The sequence below is a fragment of the Ptychodera flava genome, chromosome 7, assembly GCF_041260155.1.
Source record: "Ptychodera flava strain L36383 chromosome 7, AS_Pfla_20210202, whole genome shotgun sequence".
NCBI lineage: Eukaryota > Metazoa > Hemichordata > Enteropneusta > Ptychoderidae > Ptychodera > Ptychodera flava.
In genome coordinates, this window is record NC_091934.1 from 19,240,726 (window position 1) to 19,254,720 (window position 13,995).

Below are 13,995 nucleotides of genomic sequence, written 5' to 3' on the forward strand. Positions count from 1 at the left end.
GGAAAAGGTGAAGAGGACAAACTAAGAATTATTAAAGGCACCTAAGCAGAGTTGCTTTACATAATTTTTTCCCTTTCAATATTGCAGTATCTGTGTTGTGTAGTAAATTTTGTTCCGTTTTTTTGTATTACTTTTCAGGTTGTACAATGACAAGCTGTTTAAATGTTATTGGTGTGCTACCTGAAGTAAGTTTGATGTTTTCTTGTTTTTATTTTATTTTACTTTATTCAGTGTTTCCTCTGGCTAAATTTACCTGTTAGCCATTCTGGCTAATTGAGACCAAAATTGATTAGCCAGAATTAGCCATTCTAATTTACATGTTTTCAAATTTACAATTTACATATATTTGGCATTTGTGATTTTGGCCAACTGACAGTTGATTATTTAGTGACATTCACAAATAATATATTCATGTGTTAGGTGGGGCCTATCAGCTGCTACAGTATTATAAGAAAGCTGGCAATACAAATAAAACTCCTTAATGGGATATATTGCTTTCTGTATTAACATGAGCACCAAACTTGTTCCTTAATTGGAATATCTGATCGCCTACCGGATGTGAACATGTTGTCCTGTAAGACAGCCTGACACATCTTACAGAATAAAAGTCTAAAACTTATTCTTTTCACTGTCAAATACTAGTGCATGGAAATTCAACAAACTGTTCCTGATTCTAGCTATTTCCTCGTTTTTTCATAACTGGTCTTACCCTGCAAATTTGCAGACAAGCTTTGCAATTTCTCTTTTTCGCTGACTTGAAGTTAAAGTTGTTCTCAGACATGAAATGACATGACACAGCAATACTAGCTTGGGAATGCGGGCTGCTCTGTTGAGCTGCCTCTGACATTGAGATCTTGTTTCATTCTGTTCACCACCCTGATAGACTGTAAAGCCCAGTCGTGTGCAGGCGCTTCGTACCTCCGCCCCAAAACACGACTGTGAGCAGTCTGTACATTTAGCCGGGCTCCAACAATTTTTTGTTGGAGCCAATCACATTGCATTATTCAGACATTTGACTGTCTACTGTTTGTACAAGCCGACATGACAGCTCCAACTTGTGTGATTAATATTAGCATACAAGTAAACAGTGGCGTAGAAGTTATGCTGCCCCAAATTTGCCAATTTACGGTACATGCCAACATCAACAAACACCTTGGGTTTCCCTTAGTTTCCGATACCCGTGAATAAGCCTGTTTCTACAACATGGAACAATGTTAACTGTCATCAGATCGAGTTGCTGAAGCCGCGGAAAAGTGCTCCAATGAGTGCCGTATCAAATTGAAACGTGAACAAAGAGACGCTGTCGAGAATTTTTGCAGTGGGTACGATGTGTTGGTAACTTTACCGACTGGATACGGGAAATCGTTGATCTACTCACTGGCACCCGAGTTATGTACCTTCTAAACGATCGTTTGGGCTCTATTATTCTGGTAATATCACCGTTGATGCCACTAATGAAAGATCAAGTTAAAAAGTGTAGGACGCTTGGCATCAGAGTCCAGTCACATTTGGCAAAATGCCGTGGCGGGATTTGAGATTATTTCAAAAGTGCGTCTATTTTTGCCTGACCAGCTTACAAACTTTGCACGTTGTCCTAGCATCTCTTGCAAATACTGGACCCTTTATGTAGATCTGGCGTCAGGTTTACGTTGTAAATTTGCTGCAACTTCTGATTAATGTCCGTGGTATCAGAAAAGATAGATTGTCTTTTCCTTGCGTACAATGTATCACCGCAAACTGCACATTCAGTCAACGTCAACGAGAACGACCCCAATTTGTCTTCGCAGGTGTTGTTTTTAACGCCATGTAAGAATATAGAACCAAATTTCAAATGAAGAAAATCTCCATGAAACTTGAACAACTTGCGAACTCCCAAATGCGATCTTGAACGCAGATGCAGTGTGCTAGTACACTCTCACATTGTGATGTTTTGATTTGAGTCAATTATGCAATCCCCGATACCCCGTATTTGAGATCCCAGACTGACTGTCTCGGCTAAGCTATTGATTGACAGATATTGTCATGGCTACCAGAGTATTATACATGCAATTAAAGTTGGAAGATGAATATTTAAATTAGATCACTGGGGAAGTTTGTGTATATCGGCAGGTTCGGGCGTGGTTTTTTTTCTTTGATGCAGCTGGCTAAATGTACCGTACAGACTGCTCACAGTCGTGTTTTCGGGGGCGGAGGTACGGAGCGCCCGCACACGACTTGACTTTACAGTCTACCACCCTGACTGCCATTGGCTGCTACTGTCTGCCTAGCTTTTGAAAATACCACGCAATCAAACACTGATTTCTGACTAAATACCAGGGCCACCATGTTTATAAAAACAGAAGGGAACTTATCATAAAAATCGAGGTCACTCACAGACAGAGACAGGAATGCATTGCATGGCATGTTACTTCCTAAGTTACTGATTACAAAACATGTCTGAGACTGCGCACTAAAGCAAGGAAAGAATGACCACCTAGGGATGTTGTAAAATCTCTACTGCACTCTTTCAGTCAGCAAATCAGCCCCAGAATTGAGCTATCAGGCGACCATTTTGTTATGATTTTTTCATGTCTTTAGTCATAGCTCTGACATATTTGAACTGATTTCTTTCAAAATTGATACAAGGACAAAGGCCTATATCATATGCACATGGCTTTATTTGATGATACAAATCCATCACACCTATTAATTGATACCTTGACGTGAAAACAATCATAGGATTCAGAGTACACTGCTACCACTTATGCACAGAGTTCATTTCAGTGCCCTTCAGTGCCCTAAGACTGTTATCCCAATTAGGAGTGGGGACTATGCTATTGACAATGACTTGTTTATATACCATTACGATGGCACAGAGGGAGAAACGCAAAAAGCATGTAGGACTCTCCGGCTCAACTTGACTGTGTTAGGCATCATTGTTACCAGCAGAAATCATACGCATTTGGAACTGCTCACTTGTTTTTCAGGTCCAGTTGTTGTAAAATTTTCAGGTTTTGAATAGTAAAGGCTGTAAGGAATGTGAGGAATAATATATCCAAACTTTGCACCAATAATGGATCAATTGCAAGCTAAGTTGATTTTTGGAAAAAATTGGAGACACTAGCTTTGATGTAACATAGTTCATTTTGCATTGAATGAATATTTTTACTCAGCAGGTTGAAGTTATAGATCTTTGCACATCAGATGTTATCTTGGATAATGATGGACAAGTTGGTGTTGAAGTTTTTGGTGATTTAAGTAAATACTGTGTTTGGAATTCCACCAACAATGTTTGGACTTGTGATGTGTGTGACAAGAAGTTCAAGCCTTTCGAAGGACATGAGTTGATACAACATATACAGCAACATTTTAGTGGTAAGTCTCACTTGGCTCACTGTAACATTCAGACATGTTTCAACTGATTTATTTCAGAAATTGGTATAAGGACATTGATTTATATGTCATATGCCGATACATGCATGTCAATTTCATATTCCTTGGCTGTTTTTTTTCTGTCATGTTGGACTATAAGCTGCCTGAGATTAAACGTTAACCCAGTAACTCTGACTTCGTATGAATGCTGTTGTGTGCTCTCTGTGTTTGAGTGAGTTTTGTGTATGTTTGAATAGAATCCCCTGCTATGTAAATGGACTCTCACTTGAATTGTAACATATGTGTACCAGTGCGTCACTAGCTTCAGTTTTTAGCTGAAGTCACTCTGCCATGCTTGGTTTGTTCGACTGCATTTGCAATTTGGTAGATGACGTAAATCAATGACGTGGTTTCAAGACGGTAAATGACCTACAGTATATTAATTTCATTGTAATCCGAAATGGCTGTCAGGCGGCCATTTTGTTATGATTTTTAGCTCCGCTGTCAGCGATGTGGAGCTTATCAAATAGGTTGATTTTCCTTTGTTGTCTGTCCATTTTTGGTCAAAAAATGTGTTTGTCAAAAAGTACTTGTCTGCCGTAAAATTCCCAATTGAATCTGCAGCTTGTATTAGAAACATTTTTGAGGAACCCCTTGGATCACACAATGAAGTCCCGGTGTGGCTTTAATTATGTACATTTCCTGTGTTTCGATATTTTTCTCCATGCTCACCAAGCATTAAAATCGCTATTATTATGCAAATGAGCACCACTAAAGTCTACGTGAGTAAAATTTACCGGCATAAAAAGCCCCTACCCTTGTGTAACTCCAATATAGAAACGTTAGGAGACTTTATTTGGTCGTTAAACTTGGTAAAATTACTTATAGATAATAAAGAAACTATTAAAAGATGTTAAAACAACGGGAAACTGGAGTTCCCTTTACAGCATCGTAAGAAAAATGACATGTTTTTCCAGTACTTTCTTTATTCTCTGACCCTGCTCACCCACATCCCCTAAATAGAATAGTCTCACTCACGTTGGCCATTGTTTATTCAGGACATGGACCACAATGAAAATTCATTGTAGTCATGCAGTGCTTTTGTTTGAAGCATTTATCCTTTCATTTGTTAAGACTTTCCTGGTGACTATTACAATTTTCATTGCTATATTGGTGTTTTCACAAGATGTAGACAGTTTAATACTGGAATGTTGAATTGCCTTTCCGTGTAGGCAGTGCATGCCAGTTCACACTAAGCTTACTGTTGATCAGCAGCATGCATGATGTCTTTGTTTTAAGTTTAGGGTTTTTTTTGCCGCTGGAATTTCACAAAAATGCAACTTCTGAATTCAGAGATTGTACAATCAATTTCTTTGGATGTGTAAGTCGATTTTGACAGCAATAGAAGATCGAATGGTGTTGAAAAAAATCGTGCGTGAAATTAGCATAAATTAAGCATCCATGCATGGCAGATTACACGGGGTCCCCTACATTTACCGCCGTTTTGTGTTGCAGAACCAGCGGCTCATACTTGGACGAGTACGGTTCAGAATTTTGTGCAATAAAGGCAAGTCAATGACTTTTGGTAACTTTACTGGCATGTTTTTGTGAACTGTTTTGCGGTCAAACTTTATTTTCTCATGATCAAAAAGGGACCATGTACAAGTTTATACGAATCCACCATGGTCATTCAGCGGCCACAGTTACAGTATAGGCTGTTCATTCATGTCAATATCCGTGATGCAGGTGGTGTTGTTGCACGTCAGGCCTCAGTAGGGGTACGTGGGTATTGAATGAAAACTACGTGTTTGAAACATTGTATCTCAATCTCTCAACTATTTTAATTTGTAGACAAACACCATTGCATCAAAATTGTTGCATCAGGTAATTGACTATGGCGGTGTTTACCACACTGACAAAAACTTCAGTCCGCCGTTTTCAAATATACACACAAGCGATCCGATACATGCCGCATTGATTATACTTTTGTTACTATCAATGACAAAATGCACAATGGTAGTAGTGTTAAAAGGAACTTTTTATTGTGTATTTTTCTTGTAAGAAAGACACCTGTCAATCATTAGCATAAGTCAACGATGCAAGCCAGCTGGTGTGAATTTCAGCGCACATTGTTTCATGATGGGCTCAGAGAAGGGGGGGCTTCTATTATGGTTAAATTCAAAAACCCCAAAGTGGCGAACAATGAGCCAAGACAATGTTTCAAAGTCGGGGTGCGGCTTCAAATACAGGTGCGGCCTCAATTGGGAATTTTACAGTAATAGCTTTGATATTTGGTATACAGGTTTCTATAGATAAACTAAATGATATTTATTAAAATAATTATGGTGAAATCTGCAATTTTGAATTTTTTGGGGCAATTTTTTCCGTTTTTGGTCATCAAATTTGTTTCTCAAAAACTGCAAGTTGATAGCTTTGATATTTTATAAACAGTTTCCAAGGGATTATTGTAATATATGGTATATTGAAATTATGGTGAAATCTGCAATTTTTATTTTTGGGCAATTTTAGCCATTTTTGGTCAGAAAATTTTATTCTCCGAAAACTACTCATCAGATAGCTTTGGTTTACATGTTCTTAGGGATGATCCGATGTGATATATTCACATTATAATGAAATCTTCAATTGCGTATTTTTGCAGCTATTTTAACCACTTTTTTGTGGCCACGAAAATGAGCTGTCACAGATTTTCACCTTCTTCGTCAACACGTGTCAAAAATAGTTATTCTCTACATAAACACAGCGGAGCTATATTGGCCGTTAGGTTGCTTGTTGTTGTGATACGATTGAATATGGCTGTAAGGCGGCTTTTTTACGATTCTTACATGCCTTGAGCCATTAACCCAGACATGTCTCAACTGATTTCTTTCAAAATTGGTCCAAGGACATAGACGTATGTCATACATATGCACATGGATTTATTTTATAATACAATCCAGTCACACTTATTAATTGATGCCTTGACATGAAAACAATCACAGGATTCGCAGTACACTGTTACCACTTATGCACTGCAGATCTTATTTCCCTGCCCTATTAAGGCAGATATCCCAATAATGAGTGGGATCTATGTCGTTGACAATGACTTGTTCTGAAATGAAATCTCTCTGTTCAATACTTTTACTTGCCAGTCTGGATGATGAATGTAATATTTACATTTATCATTCTCCATCTTGTACCCATTGTTCTCACTCCCCGTTTTGTTTCATGTAACCTCATCTTTCTTTGTTTCAAACTGTCCAATTAACAAGTACTATTGTTTGAAACTGTCTGATTTACTAGTAAAATATACACTTTTTGTGGTTGGACTTTGACCTTGCACCTTGATGTGTTCTATTCAACTGTTCTCCCATTCTAACTGGAAAGAAAAAGTGTAAATTCACTGGGGTATAAACCGGGTACCTGAGATTAAGAAAGCTTCTCTCTGATTGTTAGACCACAAGGGTATTTCTGCCAAACTGTCATCGGAGATCAATTTAGAATATGACAAGCCGCAAAATGCAGAAGTGATGTCATACGCAGAGCAGTCATTTTTCAATGAACAGTTTTCAGTAAAACACCTCGGCTCTGCATCCTCTGTGCGGCTCTGCATCCTCTGCAATTAAATTCTGCAAACTGGTGCTATGAATTTGCTTACGATATCTAATAACGAATTAAGCAAAATTTTTTGCTCACACAAGATTGAAATGAAGGTCACTGCTATGCATATTACCTCACTTCCTGATTGAGCAGCTTGTAATGTTTACCTTTAGTAAAACTTTACCTGCATTAAAGACATTGCTTGCGATCCCTGGGATCGCCTTAGTTCTAGTCTGTAAGAGGATTATGGAGGTGTGATAGCCTTTTGTTTTCCATTGAAATTGTAATCTTGTGGGTAAATTTTCTGATGAGAAAATCTGGTGCCAACGCATGCCTTTAAGTTTATAACTATGTAATGGTTGACATACAACATAATGTATTAACTTTTGTTCCATTTGAATCTACAGATCATACAAATGTTTCTTCAAAGAAGGAAAGAGTATCAGCCTCAGAGGGAACATGTGGGTTTGACATTGAAGATAATGTACCTGAAGAAAAATGTGAAAATGTAAGTTTGCTTTTGTAACAAATCACTTACATCTCTACAGGCTAAAGTATATCAAATTAGCAATTTGTGGCCATTACCCTGGATGTGAAGTAATACAAATATGTGATATATATTTTTGACTTTTACCATGCTTCACAAATTTAGCTACAAAAGACTACAGTCTGTAGAAGCTATTGGGATGGGTATCCGTCCGGCGTCCGGCGTCAGTCTGTATAATGTATGTACCGGTATGTATGTCCGTTTGTGAGGCGTCCGTCCACTCAAATATCTTGAGAACCGCAGTACTTACTGATTTGATATTTGTTGTGTAGATGAAAAATATGATTTTAAGAAACACTTTTTTTTTAATTTTTGATATTGTTGAAAATATGCAAATAAGCACCAAAAATGGCATTTTTGGTAAAAAATCTTCTTCTTCATAAACGCTGGTCAGACAGCTTTGTTATTTGGTATACAGTTTTCTGGGGATAACTCAACTTACATTTGTTCAAATTGTGACGAAATATGCAAATCTGTATTTTTAAGGAATTTATTTGTCAATTTTCGTCAAAACTTTATTTCATCAAAACTGCTCATCTTGACAGCTTTGATATTTGGTATACAGGTTACTACAGATGAACTAAATATGATATATTGAATATATGACGAAATCAGTACTTTTGTATTTTTGGTGCAATTTTTGCCATTTTTGGTCAAAAAATGTGTTTCTCAAAAACTACTTGTCTGATACCTTTGATATTTGGTATACAGGTCCCTAGGGGTTGTCTTAGTGTGGTATATTGAAATTTGATGAAATCTTCAATTTTTGTATTTTTGGGTCAATTTTTGCCATTTTGGTCAAATATTTGTTTCTCAAAACTTACTCGCTTTGATATTTGGTGTACAGGTTTCTAGGCTCTATCTTAATGTAATAAATTCAAATCATCAATTTTGTATTTTTGCAGCTAATTTTGCCATTTTTGGTCAGGCCATCCTGAAATGAGCTATCAAAGATATCCACCTTCTTCATTAATACATGTGTCACAACAAGTTATTCTCTACATAACACAGCAGAGCTCTGTCAACTGTTGGGTCTCTTGTTTTTTCAAAACCGTTGGTCAGACAGCTTTAATATTTGGTTTACAGGTCCCTAGGATGACCTTAGTGAGATAATTTCATACAGTCAGGAAATACTTAATTTTGTATCCATGTCTATAGTAACCTCAGGGACTTTGGCCCTATGTTTATTGTCATACTGTGATTAATCAGAGCTACATCTAAGAAAAATGATAAGTATTGCCGAATTGATGTGTCTTGCAAGTGCAATCCATTTCATGGTAAATACTCTTATTTATTTCTGAATAAATCACTTTCCATTGTGTGTTTAGACCACAGAAGACAAGGCAGCAGAACAGAAAGATGCTATTTCCTTATTCCTTGGTATGGAAGGTATATGCAGTCCGTTGCATGGTAAGTACATATATGTAACTGCAGTTGTCCTTAGGCTAGATGCCATATTTGGCAATGCATAATTTTGTACAATTTTTATTAGTTTTCTTCCACTTTCAATAAATGGCTGATAACTCCAGAAAATATGCCACCAAATTCAAAAGTTAAGCGAAACTTACCCGGAAGTTGAAGTTTGACTAGAATTCTGCTAAACTGCTGTCGTACCGAAGGTGTCACTCAAGATTGCACGATATTATTCTCATTGGCTGGTGAATACATTGTGTATCAAATTTATGGGTGGGTGATATATCAAATATTACCCACAATGCATGGGAGCATAGAATTGGGTGGGTGATATATGAGTGACACCGTAGCTACTACAGCAGCTTAGCAGAATTCTAGTCAAACTTCAACTTCAAGGTAAGTTTTGAATTCTGCTTCACTGCTATCTCAGCAAGTGTAACTCAAGATGTTTAGAGTGTATCCATGAACTAATGATTGGACAAAGTCACCCACTTTTGTGTATATATATAAAAGAACACAGAACATTAATCTCTCAAAGGTCTAGTACGAGTTGTGTACTCTGGTACAGTAAGTACACAAAGTCTCCTGTCTGGAGGGTAAGCAGATAGTCTTGATGGTTTGATATGCCTCTCCTATTTTTATGACATTCCCCTTCTTTGTTTTGACAGTGTTCCTGATATCTATCAAGTATGTAGTCTGAGCTTGTTGAGCTGACATTAGTGCAATAAGAGTTACCAGTTTTAATGTCAAATTTTTATAGGGAGAGTTTCTTAACTGGAGACCAATTGCCTAGCAGTCTAAGTACAATGGAGACATCCCACATACTCTAATTTTGTCAAGGTGGCAATTGAACCATGGTTTGGTTGGCCAGAGTGGCACTATCAGGATTCTACTCACTCTGAACTGTCCTTAATGGAGCACACTGAAAGGAGGAAATGCATAAAAGTACCACTTAGACCAATTAATCAAGACTAAATGCATCTACAGCAATGGCATACAGGTCAGGTTGCCATGATACATGTTTGTCATGCTGACGTGATGGTTGAGCCTTGAGGCAAAGAGGTCAATTTCTAGTGTACCAAATTTACAAGCAATCTTTTAGAACTTGTTTGTTAGCATCCGCCCAGTGTCGCTGTTGTGTTGTCTGGAGTGGTAGTCTGCCCTTGTTAGTCCCCACGGACACCGTCCGGGGGACTTAGGGATGGACCATTAGATCTTGGGAGGGGGGGTGGTCACAATGAAATTGTGAAATTTTTTTTTTCCAATTGTAAATTTCTAAAAAATTTTTTTCCAATTGAGAAAAGCTGTGCAAATTTTTTTTTTCTGAGTAAATTTTCAGATTTACAATTTTTTTAGATCGACACTGTCTGATGATACAATGTACATCCATATCATTAGCGCAAATAAGATTGTGTGCTGTAACCCCAACATACATAGCCTAGTGATTTATATTGCTGATAGATTTCGCGAAATGTTGCAGATCATCTTGCGCACTGAATGTCCAACAATACTGACTAATACTGGAACAGAAGGAAATGAAGAAGTGGTGGAATCAGAGACTGATTTTTGCACAACCAATGACAGTACATGTGTCACTCCTGGTTCTGTAAACAATTCTGAACAGATGATTCATATCAATGAGACAAATCAGAAAAAAAGACAATGTTGGCAATGAGTTTCCTTCCCTGTATGATGACAGTGTTCTCCGTAGGGTTTTTACAAGAGGGCAAAGATGTGGTGCGACAAGCAGCTGTGCAAGACGTCGCGGGGGGAGGTCAGGAGGGGGGTGTCCCCCCTCCTGCCGTTTGAGCTTTTGAAAAATAGAGATTAAAATGGTGTTATTTGGTGGCACTTGGGGAGTATTTTTTTCAGATTACACATCTTCCTCTGAAACATGGTCTTCTTGCTCCTCAGTAGCTTCCTATAGTTTTGAAAGTTGACTATTTTGGTTTCCTGGCTTCCCTTTCTACTGCGTGGTGAAATGCCTACATTCACCCCACCAAACATCATGCATATCTCATGATTTACAATTGATTTTGACAAGCTGAGAAGCTGTTTGCAAAATATAGTGAAATTTGAATATTTGTGTTTTTAGGGCAAATTTTGCCCTTTTTTGATCAAAACATCTATTTCTCTGTAGCAGCATGTCCAAATTGATTGGATGTGTATAGATGTGGTGAAATTTCAATATTTGTCTTTTTAGGGCAATTTATGCATTTATGGTCAAAAATAAGTGTTCTCTGAAAGGGCTTGTCAAATTTCTTTACAATTTGCTACATTAGTCCTTTAAGATTTGTTAATGCTTTTTTTGTGGTGTAAATTCTTCAGATAATTGTCATTCAGCATTTGCTACACACAAACGATTAGTCATACAGAATTATCCAGTATTTGCTACAGAGAAACCTTCAAAATTCAACCCATCTTCTGATGTTGATATATATAGGTCAACAAATTCCATTCATTCTACGTAGTGTATGGTTGAATGTTAAAAATGTGTTGCTGTTGAATTTAAGGCTGTCTTTTTAGAAAAACTGAAAATGCCTTTTTAGAAGCAATATAATACATCATGACTTGATATGTTGTTAATCATTATTGACGTGTTTCTACTTGTTCACCCGTTCATGCATTCACCATTGCAATAAAATGCTGCGAAAAATGAAGCTGATGTAGCCTGCATCTGTTCACCTTGATCTTAAAAGGCAAATATAACTTTCTGTCTTGACAACCTTACCATAGTTTCAATGTTTGACCTAGTGTACCTGCTTGGTTTGTACGCAGGAAACAAGTAGAAAACAGGCTCTATAATTTTATAATTTTCAAGTGGTCAAAATACAAAAGTCCTGAAAAGATAATAAGGGATACAGTCACTCTAAATATATACAATAAAATTTAAAATGTGCGTGGAGGGTGTACTAAAAATACAGAAAGCTGCTTCCTGTCAGAAAAATATAAAAAAAATTCAAAATTTTCAAGACTTTTGCAGATTTTTTTTTTACGCATTTGTCTTCTTATTTATTTTTTTTTTATTTTGCAAACTAGTTTGAAGATTTTTTTTTTCCTAACTTTCTGCTCTGAAAATTTTTTTTTTCTGTTTTTGACCACCCCCTCCCAAGATCTAATGGTCTGTCCCTTATAGGTTTGGTCATGTCCGTGCGTGCGTGCATCCGTCCGTGCGTCCGTCCATTCACGCAGATATCTCAGAGATGCCCAGGTCAATTTCTTTCAAACTTTGCACAAGGATAGTACTCTACCCCATACAGATGCACGTAGATTTGTTTCACAATGCGATCAAATTTGGTCGTGTTAGAGGACTTTTTAGTTTTCACCTCCATAGACTCCCATGTATAAGGCAGTCTCCATAGACTCCCATGTATAAGGCAGTCCATAGACTCCCATGTATAAGGCCAAGAAAAATAAAAATTTAGTTTCTCATCGTATTCATATTGCAAAAAGGATGCAGTGACACAGTTTTAGTCCCCATGGATGAAGTCCAGGGGGCTTATAGATTGGATCATGTCCGTCCATGAGTCCATCCATGAGTCCATCCGTTCACGCAGATATCTCAGATATTTTGACAAAATGTCACGTGAACTTGGTGACCTTTGACCTCATATATATATATATATATATATATATATATATATATATATATATATATATATATATATATATATATATATATATATATATATATATATATATATATATATATATATATATGTCCATAACTCGGTAACCACAAGTGCTACACCCTTCATATATGGTATGATGGGACAGCTTATGACGCCACATATTGTACCTCATTAATTATGTGCATATCTAATTTTGAGCGCGCAAATAGAGCTAGAGGTCTGATTTTTGGTATATAGGGATAACTTAGCAATACTATTTTTTTTTCAAAATGTCACGTGATCTCGGTGACCTTTGACCTCAAATATACATATTTGTCCATAACTCAGTACCCACAAGTGCTACACCCTTCATGTATGGTATGATGTCACAGCTTATGACGCCACATATTGTACCTCATTAATTATGTGCATATCTAATTTTGCGCAAACCAATAGAGCAAGAGTTCTGATTTTTGGTATATAGGGATAACTTAGCAATAGAATTATTTTGACAAAATGTCACATCACCTCGATGACCTTTGACCTCAAATATACATATTTGTCCATAACTCGGTAACCACAAGTGGTACACCCTTCATATATGGTATGATGGGAGACCTTATGATGCTTCATACTGTACCTCATTAATTATGCGTATATCTAATTCTGAGCAAACCCATAGAGCTGGATGTCTGTCATACATATGCACATAGATTTGTTCTGTGATACGATCCAATAAGGCTGCCATGTGGCCATTTTATTACGATTTTTCATGTCCTGAACTACACCTCAGACATGTATCAAGCGAATTTATTCAAAAGTATTTTTATCACAGACCTAATGAAGAGGACTCTATCCTCTCTGAGGACCTGTAATCAAAGTACCCATTAACAAGTGGGGACTGTGTCATCAACGATGACTTGTTTTCTGAACACTAGGTACTGGTATGTGTGCAGCACTAAGTCAAATATTGTGTGTTATTTGCCCAATTCCAAATTTGTCTGTTCATTAGTTTGCAGCAGGATTTGCTGTCTCCCATGTTATTGATATATCACACTGCTGTGGTGTTGTCAATGAGCAGTCAAAGGTTTACATTTTTCATGTCAGTACAGAAAGCTTACAATGTAAAATGAGCAGCTTTCATTTCAAAGTAATCTATGTGTTCTGATGTTTCAAATCAGACCATGCACCACTTGTCTAGTCTAGCATCACCCCTCCCCATCCTTTTTTGCTCTCATATTTCAAGGTGAGGTCCTAGTTACCATGGGATACCATATTACATATAGCCAAAACATGGGACTATGTGCCCGAGGGTAGGTGACCATTTGCCCAACGTAAGGAGGGCAAAAGGACCTGCCCTGAGGGTACATAGTCCCTTGTTTGGGCTAGAAGGTATACTATTTTTATTACATGCCTCTCTTACACATTTCTTACTCAAAATATTAACGTTTATTGGCAAATGATCATCAAATGCTT

The 13,995-nt window shown here is 37.2% G+C and overlaps 1 protein-coding gene across 5 annotated transcripts in view; it reads left to right on the forward strand.

Moving 5' to 3' along the window:
• LOC139136953 (uncharacterized) overlaps window positions 1-13,995 on the forward strand; it is a 56,490-nt gene that overhangs the window by 25,866 nt on the left and 16,629 nt on the right. The window contains exons 10-11 of one of the 5 annotated variants that reach the window (XR_011553276.1): window positions 139-185; window positions 3,153-3,241. The exons of 3 other annotated variants lie outside the window; for them this stretch is intronic. The gene's annotated coding sequence lies outside the window, so the exon portion shown is untranslated. Of the gene's footprint in view, window positions 1-138; window positions 186-3,152; window positions 3,242-13,995 lie in introns of those variants that run through there. One more of the 5 variants, XR_011553277.1, reaches the window with a different exon arrangement.